The sequence below is a fragment of the Mercenaria mercenaria genome, chromosome 6 (assembly GCF_021730395.1).
Source record: "Mercenaria mercenaria strain notata chromosome 6, MADL_Memer_1, whole genome shotgun sequence".
Classification (NCBI taxonomy): domain Eukaryota; kingdom Metazoa; phylum Mollusca; class Bivalvia; order Venerida; family Veneridae; genus Mercenaria; species Mercenaria mercenaria.
In genome coordinates this window covers 62,703,336-62,719,913 of record NC_069366.1, presented here as the reverse complement: position 1 = coordinate 62,719,913, position 16,578 = coordinate 62,703,336, and the positions used below count along the sequence as shown (strand labels likewise).

At 35.1% G+C, this 16,578-nt stretch overlaps 1 protein-coding gene across 1 annotated transcript in view; it reads right to left on the bottom strand.

The window, feature by feature from the left end:
- Positions 1–12,747, bottom strand: part of LOC123548709 (uncharacterized) — a 34,604-nt gene extending 21,857 nt beyond the window's left edge. Inside the window, exon 1 of the mRNA XM_045336212.2 lies at positions 12,485–12,747. The gene's annotated coding sequence lies outside the window, so the exon portion shown is untranslated. The remainder of the gene's footprint in view (positions 1–12,484) is intronic.
- Positions 12,748–16,578: the final 3,831 nt, after the last annotated feature.

The following is a 16,578-nucleotide window of genomic DNA, read 5'->3' as shown; positions in this document are numbered from 1 at the left end:
CTTAGGCAAGAGGAAATAAGTCTGTCAAGTATTTTAGCTAAATTACCCTTTTTGGACTGGGAAATTGGTTCAGATTTCGTACAAGTCGATATTTTGTAAAAACTGATAGGTGGCTTTGAAACTTTGAACACTTGTTAATTATAAAGTCTCTACCTGTAGGCAAGAGTACACAACTCTATCAAGTATTCTGGCTGAATTATGGCCCTTCTTGGATTTGGAAATTGGCTTAGTTTTCGTACATGTTTTGTCAACACTATTTGACATTTGGTTTTGAAACTTTGAACACTTATATTAGTCTCTACCTGTAGGCAAGAATACATAACTCTGTCAACTATTTTAGCTGAATTTTGGCCCTTTTTGACTTTGAAATTGGCTCAGTTTTTATACAAGTCAATGTTTGGTCAAAACTATTTGACATGTGGCTTTTGAACACTTGTTTATCGTCTTGATCTCCATCTGTAGGTAAGAGTACATAACTCTAGTATGTACTTTGGCTGAATTATGCCCTTTTTTGTACTAGGAAATCAGTTAAATAATCATACCTTTCCATATTTGACCACTTGTTTACCATCAAAGTGTATGCAAGACTACATAACTAGGACAGTTATGGACCTTTTTACATAGAAATTAGTTAAGTTCGGCATACAATTCCATATTTTGTCTAAACTGTTTGATACATGGCTTAGAAACTTTGAACACTTGCTCACCATCATGGTCAAACATTGCCATATGTGCAAGACTTACCCAAATCAAAAAAAACAAAAAAAAAAAAAACAGGTACATTGTTTGTTTTATCTATTTATCTTCTTTTTGGCTGAAAATCTCTGGTAATATAAAACCCCATACTTCCATTATTCGAATAGTCGAGCGCGATGTCAATAGACAGTATTCGAATAGTCGAGCGCGATGTCAATAGACAGCACTTGTTTTGTTTTTTTAAATTCGCTTTGAATACACGTATATTGTGTATATGATAAAGATTAGGTTTTCATCTTTTTCTTACTTAAAGTACCAATATTATTAAAACACGTTTTCCATTCTAGGACACTGTTATACAAAAAGAAGAATTTATGCATATACAGTCATATCATCTATTTTTCGCACGAGTGAAAATATTTTATATAGCGCAAAGAAAGAGTCCTGCACTTTTATGGGAAGAGTAGTAGAGGTATTTCAGCTTTCTAACGATGAGATGATATTCAATATACTATTTTGTTTCTAATGAATATCTAACTTTAAAAAAAAGAAAATGGTCTTTTAGGGTATACTTTATGTCTGTCTATACACAATAAGATATGTAGTAAAATACAAATAAATTGCTCAAATTACTTCTGTTGATAAGGAATAAATAGATTATTATTTGCCCTTTTAGACCACTTCAAACGTTTGGTGAGCTATTGTTCCATATTAACCACTTTTTCTATGTAAAGAAGAAAATGGTCTTTTAAGCGTTTTGTAGACGAATATAGTACGGATTTAGCAATTAGTGGACGCTCCATAATATGATTTTGTTTACGATCCATAGCCAACTTTAAACTTTTGAATTTCGATCTTTAGTTAATGCTTAGCTTGGGATCAAGTTTCCAGTGACATATGTAAGGCCAAGACAATGCGTTTAATGCCTATATGTAATATATAATAAATGTAGCAGTATGTTGTTACTTTGTGTGTTAAGATGAGTTTAGACCACATTTTGCTTGTTTTTACAGTGTAAGATTGTTATTTTCCTATGTTTTTAAAACTACGCTGCCAAGAGATTGACTGAATAAAACTGAAGGTGACGTTGTGAAAACACATAAATTCAGGAAGGGCCTAAATTGTATTATACCAGCACTATCAGAATGATTTACACGAAGTTCATGCGTGTGGAAAAAGTAAGTCACTAGGTTGAGGTAGATCCTTTTGTAAAAACTGTAAATGTGCCTTCATATATTAGGCCTAAAAATTTATTGTTTCCTGTAACATGCTAAAAAATTGGATTAGTAGGTCGGATTTTTTTTATTTATCTTTTATTAAGTGAGACTTTTCGAAAATCATTTTTGTGTCAAAAAATTAATACAGATAAGGGGGTTATGCCTTTAGAGTATCAGTAAGTTGATTTCTTAAATCACTGACCATGTTTAAAGAATAGGAAGTGTAGTTTTGCAGCTTTTTGTTAAAAGTTGAAAATAATTCTCCAAGGCCTTAAACACATTTAGGATCGGGCCAAAAATTTAGAGTAGGTCGGGATATTGGAAACGAACAATTCCGAAAAGTCAACACATAATGAATTATGATAGATTGGCTAATCTAGATATCTCATTCTCCTGCAATGCAATAAACATCTCAAACCTATCAAGCACCTTTAGCTCACCACCAGCCACCACAATAGCTCTTCAGCCATTTCACATCATAGCCCCAACTCAGCAGAATCAGGTCCCACCAGGTTACCTAGATAAGCAAATAATAATCCCCTATGCTAGTTTTAAGGTTATGAACTGCCAGTCCATCGTCAATAAAAACATGAGTTCCATGTCCTACTCGACAGTCACAACTCAGATATTGTTGTTGGATCTGAGTCCTGGTTGAGTAAAGACCACCTCACAAGTGAAATATTCCCAACATCCTTAGGTTATACCCCGTTCCGTAAAGATAGACAAGTAAGTAAAGGAGGTAGCGTGTTTATTTTGGTTCAAACCAGTATGTCTCCTCAACGCAGCAATATCTTCATACCCTCTGTAAAATTCTATGGGTTAAAATTAATATAATACGACCAAATCCCTCTATGTTGCTACGTACTGTAGACCAAACGAAAATGATCTCCAGATCGAGCATCATTGAGTTTGAAAGGTCACTGGAATTTACCAAACGCCTTAAAGGAACCAAATGAATATTTGGTAACTTCAATACCCCGAAACTATCCTGGGACTCTGATCACATACCAATCCTAAGGCCCAACTGTAGCTGTCCTCAAGCATATGAAAAGTTACTTGAAGTCCTCGATGATCACAGCCTCACACAAATGATAAATGACAATGTTTTGGACTGGTTCTTACCGTTCAAGCCGACTACCGACCTACCTACCCTATTTTTTAGCATGTTACCGGAAACAAACAATATTTTTAGGCCTTAACTAAAAATGTTATGCTATTCAGACTTAAATGCTATTTGATGCATGAAATATAAGTTTTATGTAACCGATTTTAACGTATAAATTATACATCATGGAAACTGAGGCCTGTGATAGAATTTTATGCAGGTAGCTCTACCTGTAAAAAATAAAAGTGACTGTTAAAGAAATTATTTTTATCATATTTTGTCGTTTTCATTTTCATTTTTGTAAATGTTTACAATGCCATGTACACCAAAACATGATTTTTCTTGTATTATGATTAACTTTCTACATAAATTATTTTAAGATTTTAACGTTGAATAAAAAATCATTGCACAGATATAAAGGACACTATTGAATAAATTCTGCTTAAAATTGTTTTAAAAATGTGTTTTTCTTGATCACGGGACATAAGAAAACCCAATGAATTACGCATTTTTTGTCTGGGCTAGGGGTAGCGGCAACGGTAATGGAGTGTCGATTTTGTCGCATAGTCATATATTTCATATACACTAAACATTAAAATCTAAGTTCTGCACTGAAATAATTTTGTCTAAGGTAACACAGTTTTAAGAGCTATCTTTATTTAATGATACTAAGAAAAAATAAACAGTACAGCAGTCCAGTTTGACTAACAAATGGGATGTGCAGGAAAAATACAGAATTGCGCTATCTTGTGATTTGGGGTAACGTGATATAATTTTACGAGAAAATGAATTCGGTGGCCCCGTAATGCTGTTTCTTCAATCGGCAGAAAATAAGTTTTTTCATTATTATATTTACATCTTTTTTGTCAAATTCTATCATTTGGGTTTTACATAACACAAGATTAAAGGAAACTTTTTATCTAAAACTCGACGTCATATTAATCGCTCTAATGTAAACATCGACTTCAACGTTAAAATGATATTATACGCAAATTTTACACCAATTTAAAGACATGAGGAATATGCTTAATTTCATATAAAACAAAATGTCGAAACAGAAGCATCTAACTTTAAATTAGCCTCATTCTGCCTTAAGAATGTAACTTCTAAAAATATATATTTGACCTGTCTGTATTTTTTATCAGTCTTTCTGTCACTCTACCCCGGTCCGTTCTTCCTCCAGTCACAGACGGCAACTCTGTACCTTTATCTTACGGAACAGATTAGTTGCGCGACCGCTTGCATATTCCGTATGCGTCTACGGGCCTTTGTGAATATCAGTTTCATTCAGTTTATTACAAAAACCTTTCATACTAAAATATGCTAAAATATGAATAGCAAGATTAAAAAAATAACTGGATATTTGAACCGGTCGTACATTTAAATAGTTTATAATTAACTTAAATGCCCATTAATGGTAACAAAAGTTTATGTAAATGGTTGCCTAATTTTATTTATTAACGTTTGGAGCCGCTATGTCTAATTTGACGACACTTCTCAAGAATTAGCATCCTTTGGTAATCATATTCTAATAAGTTCTGTACATGCGTCAGTCAGTTGCCAGAAACTGATGGTAAAATGCCACAAATGTGAACCTCCGCCAAGTATACCAAACCTGTTAAAACTATTCCTATTCATCGAAACATGTGGTCCTTTACCACAGATGAGTAGAGCTGTTGCTAACCATTCGTCAGCGCCGGCGTCTGTATATGCGTCCACGGCGGCGCCCCGACTTTGTTTAATTTTGTATATAGGCTGGTAGGTCTTTAACCAGTTGCAGAGATGGACTGAAACTTCACGCACATGTTCATTGTGATGAAATGACATGCAGTGCACATGCTCCACAACTCTGTTTTGCATTTTTACAAAATAATGTTCCTTTTTCGAAGTAGCATTTTTTGGGCAAAATTTTGTAAGCTGATATGTTAGTATCTACTAACGGAAATTGACTGAAATTCCATGTGATGATCTGAAGCGCTGTGCATAGGTTCTATAACTCTATTTGCAAAGGTATTCCCCTATTTCGACTTGGCTATTTGTTGGTAAAGTTTTGTTTGTAGGCTTGTATTTCAGTATCAATTTATGACAATGGATTGATACTTCACACACTTGTTCACTGTGGTCATCGGACATGCACTGCATATGTTCTATAACTGTAGTTTGCATTTTTACAAAGTTATTTCCGTTTGTATTTCTCCTCGAGCACGAAGCGTTCAATGTGAGCTAATGTGATCCCGTTGTGTCCGTCCTGCGCTAAAATAGAAAAATCTTCAAACCACATCTCCACCTAAACCGCAAGATCCGATTTTGAAATAATTTCACACACCCTTCTACCAAGATTGTTCAAATTATTCCGATTGTGGCCGCCAGGAAAGTGTTCTCTCTATATATATTTAGTTGAAAACTTAAAATTCTTCTTGTGTGAAACTGCTGTCCCAATTTTAGAATTATTTCACACAAATGATCCTTTCGTGACTTTGTACCAAGATTGTTCAAGTTATTTTGATAATCAAAAAACATGGCCGCCAAAGGGCGTGGTCACTTTTCCTTATACCTTATATGTGTATAGTAGGAACTTAGAAATATTCTTGTTTGAAACTGCATGCCTTATTTTAAAATGATTTGACTCAAATGGTCCTTGTTTTCCAAAAATGTATATATTGGATACTTTAACAATGTTCATGTCCGAAACAGCAGTCCCAATTTTAAAACAATTCTACACAAAATTATACTAGGCTTCTTGGGTGAGCTTTTAAAAAGATTGTACACATTATTCTGTTTCATCAAAAACGGCCACCGGGTGTGTGGTCACTTTTCCTTATATCTATGTAATGGAAAACTCTTCTTGTTTGATATTGTCATATCGCATCAGTCCCCCAACTTCTTACCCCACCTCTCCATCCCAACACACACATACACATTACCTGTCTTTTTCGACTAAGCAATTCTGGTTATGCTTTTTTTATGTAAACTTGTGTCTGAGCAACCTTTTGTAGAAGTGAATTGAAACTTAACAAACTTGTTCACTGTGGTAATCTGACATGCAATGAAGAGTTGCAATAACTGTTGTTGTTTTCCCCACCAGGTTATGCCCTCTTTTCACCTATATAGACAAGTAATCTGTTATCTCATTACGCATCATAGGAGGAAGTTCTACGACTCAAAATTGTAGTCCATTGTATACTTTGCTTGCGTATATGTTTCCATTATTAACTATTTATTATTGGAAACACTGTTGAACAGTCGAGCGTTGATGTCCTCCGGCAGATCTAGTTCTTCAATTTTGCCTTTGCGACCAGTGCAGACCGAGATCAGACTGTATAATTGTGCAGGTTGATCATGGTCTGCTCTGGTCGCTGTTCAGTCAGCAAATTTTCATTGAACATCCCTTTGATCGTAAGTGGTACACATTGTGTTCAAATTGAATGATGGACCAGTCCATATCAGAAATTTAGCAGGGTAAAGATTAAAGACTTGAAATTATAGAGATTAAATAACAATAATGCATTTTTATGCCCCCCTTCGAAGAAGGAGGGGTATATTGTTTTGCAGATGTCGGTCGGTCGGAATGTAGACCAATCCGTTTCCGGATGATAACTCAAGAACGCTTGGGCCTAGGATCATGAAAGTTGATAGGAAGGTTGGTTATCACAAGCAGATGACCACTATTGATTTTGAGATCTGTATGTCAAAGGTCAAGGTCACATTGACCCTGAATAGTAAAACGGTTTCCGGATGATAACTCAAGAACACTTGGGCCTAGGATCATGAAAGATGATAGGGAGGTTGGTCATGACCAGCAGATGATCCCTATTGACTTTGACGTCAGTATGTTAAATGTCAAGGTCACTTTGACCCTGAACAGTTAAACGGTTTCCGGATGATAACTCAAGAACGCTTAGGCCTAGGGTCACAAAAGTTGATAGGGAGGTTGGTCATGACCAGTAGATGACTCCTATTGATTTTGAGGTCAGTATATCAAAGGTCAATGTCACAGTGATCAGGAACAGTAAAATGGTTTCCGGGCAATAGCTCAAGAACGCTTGGGCCTAGTGTCAGGAAAATTGATAGTTAGGTTGGCCATGACCAGCAGATGATCCCTATTGAATCTGAGGTCATTAGATCAAAGGTCAAGGTCACATTGGCCAGGAACAGTTGAACGGTTTCTCATCTTCTTGTCCAAAACTATACGGCCTAGGGCTTTGATATTTGGTATGTAGCAAAATCTAGTGGTCCTTTACCACGGCTGTTCAGATTTTTTCCCTGGGGTTAAATATGGCCCCACCCCGGGGGTCACATGGTTTATATAGACTTATATAGGAAAAAAATTAAAAAACCTCTTGTCCAAAACCACAGGGCCTAGGGCTTTGATATTTTAGTTTATACATAATTTATTTTAGGTCGATTGTGAAGGAAGTTCTACAACTTTTTAGTAATCACTCTCGACACCTCATTCCTGATGGAATCCATCGCCACGAGGGTATGAGAGAAGAGGCCAGTTTCTGCCCTTTTAATGCTGAGCGCCAAGCAAGGGAGCCACTGGTACCATTTTTTACGTCTTTGGTATGACGCGGCCGGGGATCGAACCCACGATCTCCCGCACTCGAAGCGGACGCTCTACCACTAGGCTATCGAGGCGGTTTGATATTTTGTATATGACATCATCTAGTGGTCCTCTACTAAGATTGTTCAAATTATTCCCCTAGGGTCAAATATTGCGCCGCCCCAGGGGTCACATGGTTCATATAGACTGAATGCATCAAGGGGGGCATTTCGTGTTCGACGAGCTCTTGTAAAGTCGTGTTTTATGAAATTTTCTAAAAAGTTCAAATCAATGTCAGTTTTATTAAGTGAACTAATTTAGGCCATATTGACTCTCTTGGTTTATAATAAGAATGAAAATGATATGAAGGACGTTATATATATGATCCTCATATCAAGTTGTTTATTTGCATCAACGAGTATAAGTGATTATATTCCTACTGGTCATGACAATATGGTTGCTTTTCGCGTCTCTTTGGCTTTCATGCAAAAGACAGCACATTCACGAATACTTTTGCAAATATTATGTACAAAATACAGTTTTATTTTGGTTTCTAACATCATCCATAGTTTGCAGATGCATGGGTGGACGGAAAGCTGGACAGATGTGGCAGATAGAGGGATACCTTCATGATCATCAAACTACGTTTCAGTAATGTATATTTTATACGGTTATATATATTTAGATATTTTTTTTTCTTTTTTTTCTCATACTTTGTTTACCTAGCGTACAAAATTATTCTTAGACTCTCAAAACAAATTAAACTGACAAAAATATTGTCATGGTACGGACATGTACACGTTAGGAGAGAATATGCCTCAGACAGCCGCTTAGCTCAGTCGGTAGAGCACTCGCCCTGTAAGCGAGGGACCTTGTACATGTGTATGTATGTTCGATGCATAGACACATTGTATAAACATTATCCGCATGCAAATGATCTACATAAAATATGATACTACATCAGCATTTCTTAAAGATACCTTACAATATTAACAGAGGCTACAACGTTTTAAAAAAGTATTTTAAAAACCCAGATGTTAATATATGAATTTATGTTCTGAATTTGAAAGAAACAACTGTTTTGAGAAATTAAGAAAAGTTTATAATGTTTAAAACTTTAATATAACATTTTGTAAAGTAAGAATAAACCAAAGCAGTTTATAATTTTTGTGTTATCGCTGGTATTGGTGTGCATATCATGGTTAAAAAATCTGTGTAATTTACTATTGCTTTGTTATGTTTTCATTTTATATTTTATATACCATACATTGTTTTAAGCCATGATTTAGATGTGCATTAAATGCCAACTAAAACTTACTTACTTGCTTACTTACTTACTTAAAATAAATAAGTTTCAAGTCAAAAGCTTTGATAGTAGCGGAGATATACTTAACTTTATCAAAAACTTTAAAGGGAAAGATAATGTTGTTTTGGTTTTAATTAATTCCATCAGCTAGAATTTCTTTAATAATCTAAAGAAGTGAAAGAATTTTCAAAATCGACTCAAAAATGAGAAAGTTATGAGCGTTAAAATATTTGATCAAACTGGCGGCAATTTTGTTTCGATGGCAACAAAATACAAAATGTCGGATTTATTAAATTTCTAGACACATATTTAAATTGTATCTACTTATGTCTGTAAATCACTTTCTCTATTTTTTTTCAGTCATAATGAAAGAAATTACCATGCCTTTTACATCTTGCACTCAAAAAAGACATATAGAATTAATCTATTTAAAAGGTTGTTTGCTAAATAAAGAATTCAAAAGTGTGTAACGTCATTAACACACAAAATGGCTGCCTCCGTGATCAGCAATTTTCTTAAATTTCAAACTGACATATCCTTTTCATTAGTGGACCGACGCCGACGCTGGGGCAAGTGCAATAGCTCTACTTTTTCTTCGAAAAGTCTAACCAAAATGCTACATTTTTCATAGCAGTAAATATTTAAGTCACATATCTATGGTATGATTATGGTTTAAGCTTATGCATTGTTGTATATGATATTATATATATTTTAACATCATTTTCAAACACATAAATTATTTGATTACACTGTACTATATGCCAATGTTATTAAATTTTTTCAAGAGTTCCCTCTGTTGTGCGCCTGCAGATCAAAACATACCCAAACTAAAATGTACTCATGTTTTCTTAATCCCTGGAGAATCATTTTTAATGTAAAAGGGCTGTACACTTTAATATAAGGTTTTCGTTAGTTAATCGAGAGCCAAACAAGGCAAATATATTTCTTCGCTCGCACCTGATTTTCTCACGCCTAAACCTCCCCCCCCCCCCCCCACCCCCCCCCCGCCTCCACAAAAAAAAAATCGCTTTGCAGCCTCATTTTTTTTCTTCAGAAAAATCCGATGAACGACTTTTCAATTTGGTTTGGCCTAACTGATGAAGAGTGTATTGGTTACGGTTCATAGCGTTTATCATTTGTAATAAAAACTAAAATAACAGCCTCTTTTATGGTTTGAACATTAAAAAATAAGATTTCAAAACTAGTAATCAAAATGAATTCTTAAAATGGTACTTGCAGAGAGGAAACTTTCATTAAAGTCAGGTAATGATTTGTTATGCGTGTGCGTGTTTGTGTGCGCGCGCGAGCGCGCGCGCGTGTGTTTGTGTGTGCAAATGGTGGAAAAACAGAACAATTTATAAATCTTTAATCATGAGAAAAATACCAATTGCTATTTTGATTAAATATTAATAGTAATTAGCGCCATTCATGCATAGTAATATATGGGGTTTTTTTATTTCTAATGTGTTTTCGCGGGACTGAAGGATTAATCAATAAACTTAATTAAGCGTGCTCATAGTTATTGCTGAATTTGTTTTACTTCTAAAGTATATAGCAGCTACTGACTGAAATCGCCGATAAAATTTCATATCCAATACGTCTCCAATCCGAGTGCAAGATCATAAAGAAAATGTTTACAAACAAGTGCTGTCACTATTAGTGACAAATGCACCCGAAGCGTGCAAAAGAATGCTAGCCTACAGTTGTCTGCGCAAAATATGCCAGAATAGTTTTGGTATGAATCATTTTTTGTGACATTGACCTTGACCTGAGAGACCCGGGTCATAAGCGGGGCACACCTTCTCAATATGGTTAACATTTATGGTTAACATTTGTGTCAAATTATTTTTCAACGCTCTCTATGAATGTTGAAGTTACAGCCTAGACAAGAATTTATACACATACCCACACACGCACGCACACACACGCACGCACATACACGGAAGGACAGTGCGAATTTAATAAAAATGTCCAAATGTGACCTTGACCTTGGAGCTAGGAGTCTGGGTCTTGCACATGATAAATTTACTCATTATGGGAAACATTTATGCCATGTAATTCTAAAATACCTTCATCGATGACCGGACGTTAACCTTTAACTTCTAAGACCTTAGAGCTAGGGGTCTGAATCTTGCGCGTGATCATTATGACACGTCGTCTCATTATTGCGAATATTTATGCCAATTTATTTCAAAATCCCTTTATGGATGGCAGAGTTACAGCCCGGACAAGAATTTACACGGACGCAAACACACACGCGCGCACACTGTGTGCACGCACGCACACACGGCTGGACAATGCGGTTTAAATATGACTAAAAACTACGTTATAACGGTAACTTTGACAGCTATATTTTTATACGCTTGAAACACAGTACATAACAGTACAAGTATATTGATTACCGAACCACTAGCCACTTCCTGTAACAAAACACCAAGGAGTAGAATTTTATCAACATCAACATAAAGTCAATAAGAATTACTAATGGTAATTATTAAAATAGTTTGCATCTTCTTTATTCATACTTTTGATACATGTCCCAATCAATAAATTCAAATCACAATACATTAGTGTTTTTTATACAGAAATGTTTATCCCTGTAAGGAAAGTACCAAACATGTGTATAATTAATGCTAATTTTTATCGATATGATCTTTTACACCAAAAACACCATATATAATACAACATTCCGTAATCCTAAAGACAGACAGACATATATTTTATTCAACCAAGGTATATATAATACAACATGAGTATATGCAAAAATATTTGTTTTGTTTTTTTTTTACATAGGTTTTGTTCCGATAACTGTCTAAAGAATATAAGATTCTTTCACTGGTGGTAGTGCGGATGGGAATATCCGGCTCGAGGGTAACTATTTTTGGCGGTAACGAGACTGAGCCGACTTACCGCTTGAACAGTTACCCGAGAGCCGGATATTTCCATCTTCACCTACCAACAGTGATTGAATCTTTTTCTTGTACCGGTCTGGTATGCAAGAACATGAAGTGTAAACGTATTATTTTATATGTATGAATAAGTGTCAAGGAGAAAATCATAAAATCTTGTCCTATAACACATATATGTACATAGGTACAAATTACATAAAAGCTCTCTACTCTGATATGCCCGTCCTTTAATGAAGAAAGGAAAAATTATATTCCTTTGAAATATTACGTTAAACCAAATATTATTGAATTTAGAGACTTACTGTCAACTACCGACACGCAGCTTTTGACTAGATTGAGTATTTTGTGAGAAAAAAAATCATTCGCTTAAATTTTATTTACAACTATGTAATTTTACAGAATTGTTATACTGTTGTTATCATGTAAGCTGTTTTATTTTATTTATTTTTTATTTTTTTTTATTATCTTTTTTTTTTTCGGGGGGGGGGGGGGGGGGGGTGGGGTAATAATATGTTTAATTGGTCATAAATATGTTCATGAAAAAAACACTTTACTATGTAATATTAATAATATTAAAAGCAAAATGTAAGTTTAATTAACTTAAAACACTGAATACAATTTGTATACTTCAATTGATACTAGAACTTTTATAATTTTAAAAAATGAATATATAAAATTGCTTAGATATAGACTAAAATATCAACAAACCTTGCAGTTACCCGCATAAAGTCCATCAAACAGAGCCGCGCATGTTATGTTTATAAATCCGCTGACTAGATACCTAGGTCAGAGTAACCAGTCAACTAAGACGGGCGTAAAGGTCATGTGAGCTGTCAGTCAATCAATCAATAAGGCTGACTATTCAACAATGTGTTTCTAATGTACTGTTTTTATCCTATACAAATGTTGTAATTCGTAAATTGTGAATGAAAAAATCTACAGTGACAATGTTGCTATAACTAACGTTTTGAAATACGCACAGATCTATTAGGCGTAAAAAAAAAATTGTTAGTTTCCGGTATCCCAACCTATCCTAAATTTTTGGCCCGACTCTTAAATGTTTTTATGGCCTTGAAGAATATTTTTTTCAACTTTAAAAATAATAGTTGCAAAACTATACTTTTTATGCTTTAAACATGGCCAGTGATGTTAGAAATCAACTTACTGGTGCTCTAAAGGCATAACCCCCTTATTTGTATTTATTTTTTGACAAAAAATAATTTCTGAAAAGTCTCCCTTAATAAAATATAATCCAAAAAAAAAAAAAAAAAACAATTCCGACCTACCTACCCAAATTGTTTTGAGCATGTTACCGAAAACAAAGAATTTTTTTAGGCCTTACCGGTATAAATTCTGTTGTTGTTGTTTTTTTTTATCTCACAGATATTGTATTCACTTAAGTAGCTTATTATTTTGATGTATCATTAATTAATATTTCATTTATATTTTATTCCAAAAGATAATAGGTAAAGGTAGATTTCTCGGAAGCACATAGCACTATAAACACAGCTTCAGAGCCACGCATTTGCAGGCCAACAACAAAAAGAAGCTGTAACGGAAAAATATTATAAACGGGTTGCTGCAAAAATCCAACAAGTTCATTTAAATTTTATGCAAAATATAGAAAAAGGGGAGGAAGGGGTAGGGGATGTAAAGGGGGATGGGGTTGAAGGAAAAATTGGAACAAGGATGAATATTCAAAAGGTAATGCTACATGCCTCAGTCACAGTTACCCACAACGTAAACCACAGCAGCGCAGACACTCGCGCACAAAAGACAAACAAACACCCACGCACATAAACTAACATATAGATAAACAGTCAAGTAAGATATAACAGCACTGTAGGGCACCGCCCAAGGCACACATACGTACAAAGACACAAAAACACACACATAAACAGGGGAAAAATCAACAATCGGGCACCGCACTAGGAGTCCGGCAGCCGAAATTGCTGGTAGTAAGGTAGGCGCGATAACTTACTCATAGTAAAAGGGGAAGGGATGCCAAAGCAAGTGAGCGTAAACGCAAGGGGAAAGGATGGGGCGAAAGGGGGAGTGAGGAGAGAGAGGAAAGAAACGCTTACAACAAACAGGTATATTTTATTGTAAGTCCTGTTTTAAATTTATATATTTTTAGTTGAACAATGACGACGAGGAGCGATTATAAACACATTTATGTTCGGTTTGTTTTGACCTGTTTTAGTGAAAGTTCTCTAATGAATACATGTAGCAACACAAATGTTAGAACACTGGTCCATTGATAACCAATGTAAAGGCTTTTTTACTTCCAAATTTGACTTAAAAGGAACTGATCACCAGATTTTGGCTAAAATGAATTTCTTTCAAAATGAAATTTGGTCATATTATGAACATTAGTGTAGCAATTGGTCTGCTGATGCGTCAAGTGTGGTGTGCTGTGTGTTGTGTGCTTGTTGTGTTGTGTGCTTGTCACCTTCCGCTTTCAGCCTCCGCCGCTGGCTAGCCTTCTGGTGAAAAAGGAGCCGAGTGCGTAAGTCTTCCCTGCCAGTACATAGCCTCCCTGCAGACAAGCCCTTTTGCAGTGCCTCCTAGTTGGCGCCACACGGTAACTGAGCACCTCGCGGCCTCGGGCAGAACTGCAGGGGACTCGGAGGTGTGCCCCCAGCCATGTGGCTTGCCAGGCCCACCGGTGTGTGGACACGCCCTGATGCCTATGAACAGACCCCCAGCTATGGGACAAATAGCTCCTGTGTTCCCAGGATAGGGTTTTAACTCGGAACTAAGGGTGAGGTAACCCCTAAAGAAACGTAGAGAGTTGAAGACAGAGGTGCTGGGCCATTGGCACTCTCCTAACGAACCATAGCACCATGCAATATCGCTATGACTCGCGAACGAAAAGAAGAAGATGATGATGAACATTAGAATACGAGTCTTTGTTTTTAAACCAGTTTAAAAATGCCAAATCAAAAACAAGGATGCCCTAGTCTAAAATTGTACCCGGGCCGCCACGACAATAAGAACTTTCCCGCTGTTGTAACCAGTACATCACGGAGGAATGTGTATTTAACGTCCGTTAAAAATAGGTTTTTATAACTAAGCCAGTATACCTCAAGTAAAAGTTAATAAACGCTTTTCAATTTTCAGTGTAAAAATAGTAAAAAAAAACAATTTATTCTCATGTGTTTTCATAACATACAGTATGTCAGTAAGTGAGTTTTAAAGCTTTCAAGTAGAGTATTAATTTCCTGATAAATATTTTTAACTTTTCTCTTTCTTGTTGTCTTCCAATGTGGAGGCCAGTGCTTTTAACATAAATATGCTTTTCTACTGGCCACCATCCCTACATCCACGTTGATCCATGTCCACCTTTGTATTTATATATCTGTATATTTGTTGACATGTTATTAGGAAATTATGTTTTGAAATCTGTGTTTATAAAAGATCTGTGCTGTTCTGATTATGTGGTTGTTTTTGATGTAATAAGTAAAAATGATAATATTGCTTCAAGTTAAATTAGGTATAGTTAAATTAGGCATAAGTTTCTTATGCACACGACATTCTCTTTGTGTGCGTGACTTGCAGCTGAATTATCCTGAACGTAAAATCAGTAAGAAAGGTGAAAGACGGATATCAAGGCGATATTTTTCTCGTAAAGTTTACTCGAAAAAAAAAATCGAACAATTTCAAATGTATACGGTTGGTAGCGGTTACATAAATAATTCATCTGTATTGTCATTATTTTGAGGTCTATTTAAGGTATAACGAAACAGAATTATACTGTGAAATATTCATAGACTTGAACAATTGATTTAGATTGTTATCTTCTGATTTAATTGATTATTTTATTTGTATGTTTTCTCTTCTTACTTTTTTCATTGCCGGGTTAACAGTGGAACATATATGTATTAATGTATTATGCATAGAAAACTCGCGCTTGCTAATTAAAATATCATTCTACTTCTTTCGTACTATTTCAAAATTCATTTGTTTTTCTGGTATTTAATTGAGATGTGTCATCGGGTGTTTTGGGAGCGTATTTGCTATAATGATCATTATCTTTTAAACAATGGTTTTTCAAATCGCAATATTGGGTTTCCGCTTATTTTGAATTAATACATTTTGTATTATTAATAATATTCAAACAGATTCAACTCTGTCATAAGTACTTAGACCATTTTTTGTGTGAAGTTGTGGAGAGCTTTAAATCACTGTTTAAAGAAGGTAATTGATCTAGAAGCCAGAAACTTGCATCTCAACACGCATCATTTGCCTTGTTTATTTTCTGTCGCTTAAGAAATAATGCTGAATTCTCTATAAAGCAGAAATTCCGCGAGCTTTTCGACACGTTAGTTGGCTCTGGTATTAATTGTAGCTAAAAGATTTGGGGGTATCAAAACGCTCCTGATTTTTAGAAACTGCAGACAAAATCTGTTCGGCGCATAATAGATGTAAAAAGGTCAACAAGTATATCTGCCCTCTACGGTGATATGGGTCGAGTCCCATTATCAGTTATTATGCTTAAATACTAGTTAAAATGCTATCATAAAATGATGAATCTCTTGTTAAACAGGCCTTTGAAATACTAAATTAAGACGCTGAAAATAATGGGGTAAATAATGGAAATAATATTGGGCATACCAAATAAAGTCTATTCTTGATGGAACTAGTTATGTTGGTATTATCAGTTCCAAATCGGCATACCCTTTGAAGCTATTTTAAAAACATGATTCTTGCATGCAATATTGGTACCTGGTACAGTGATATAAATAATTCAAGACGTCTTCAGTCGTATGCAACATGAGTTTGAATAAGAAAAATATCTA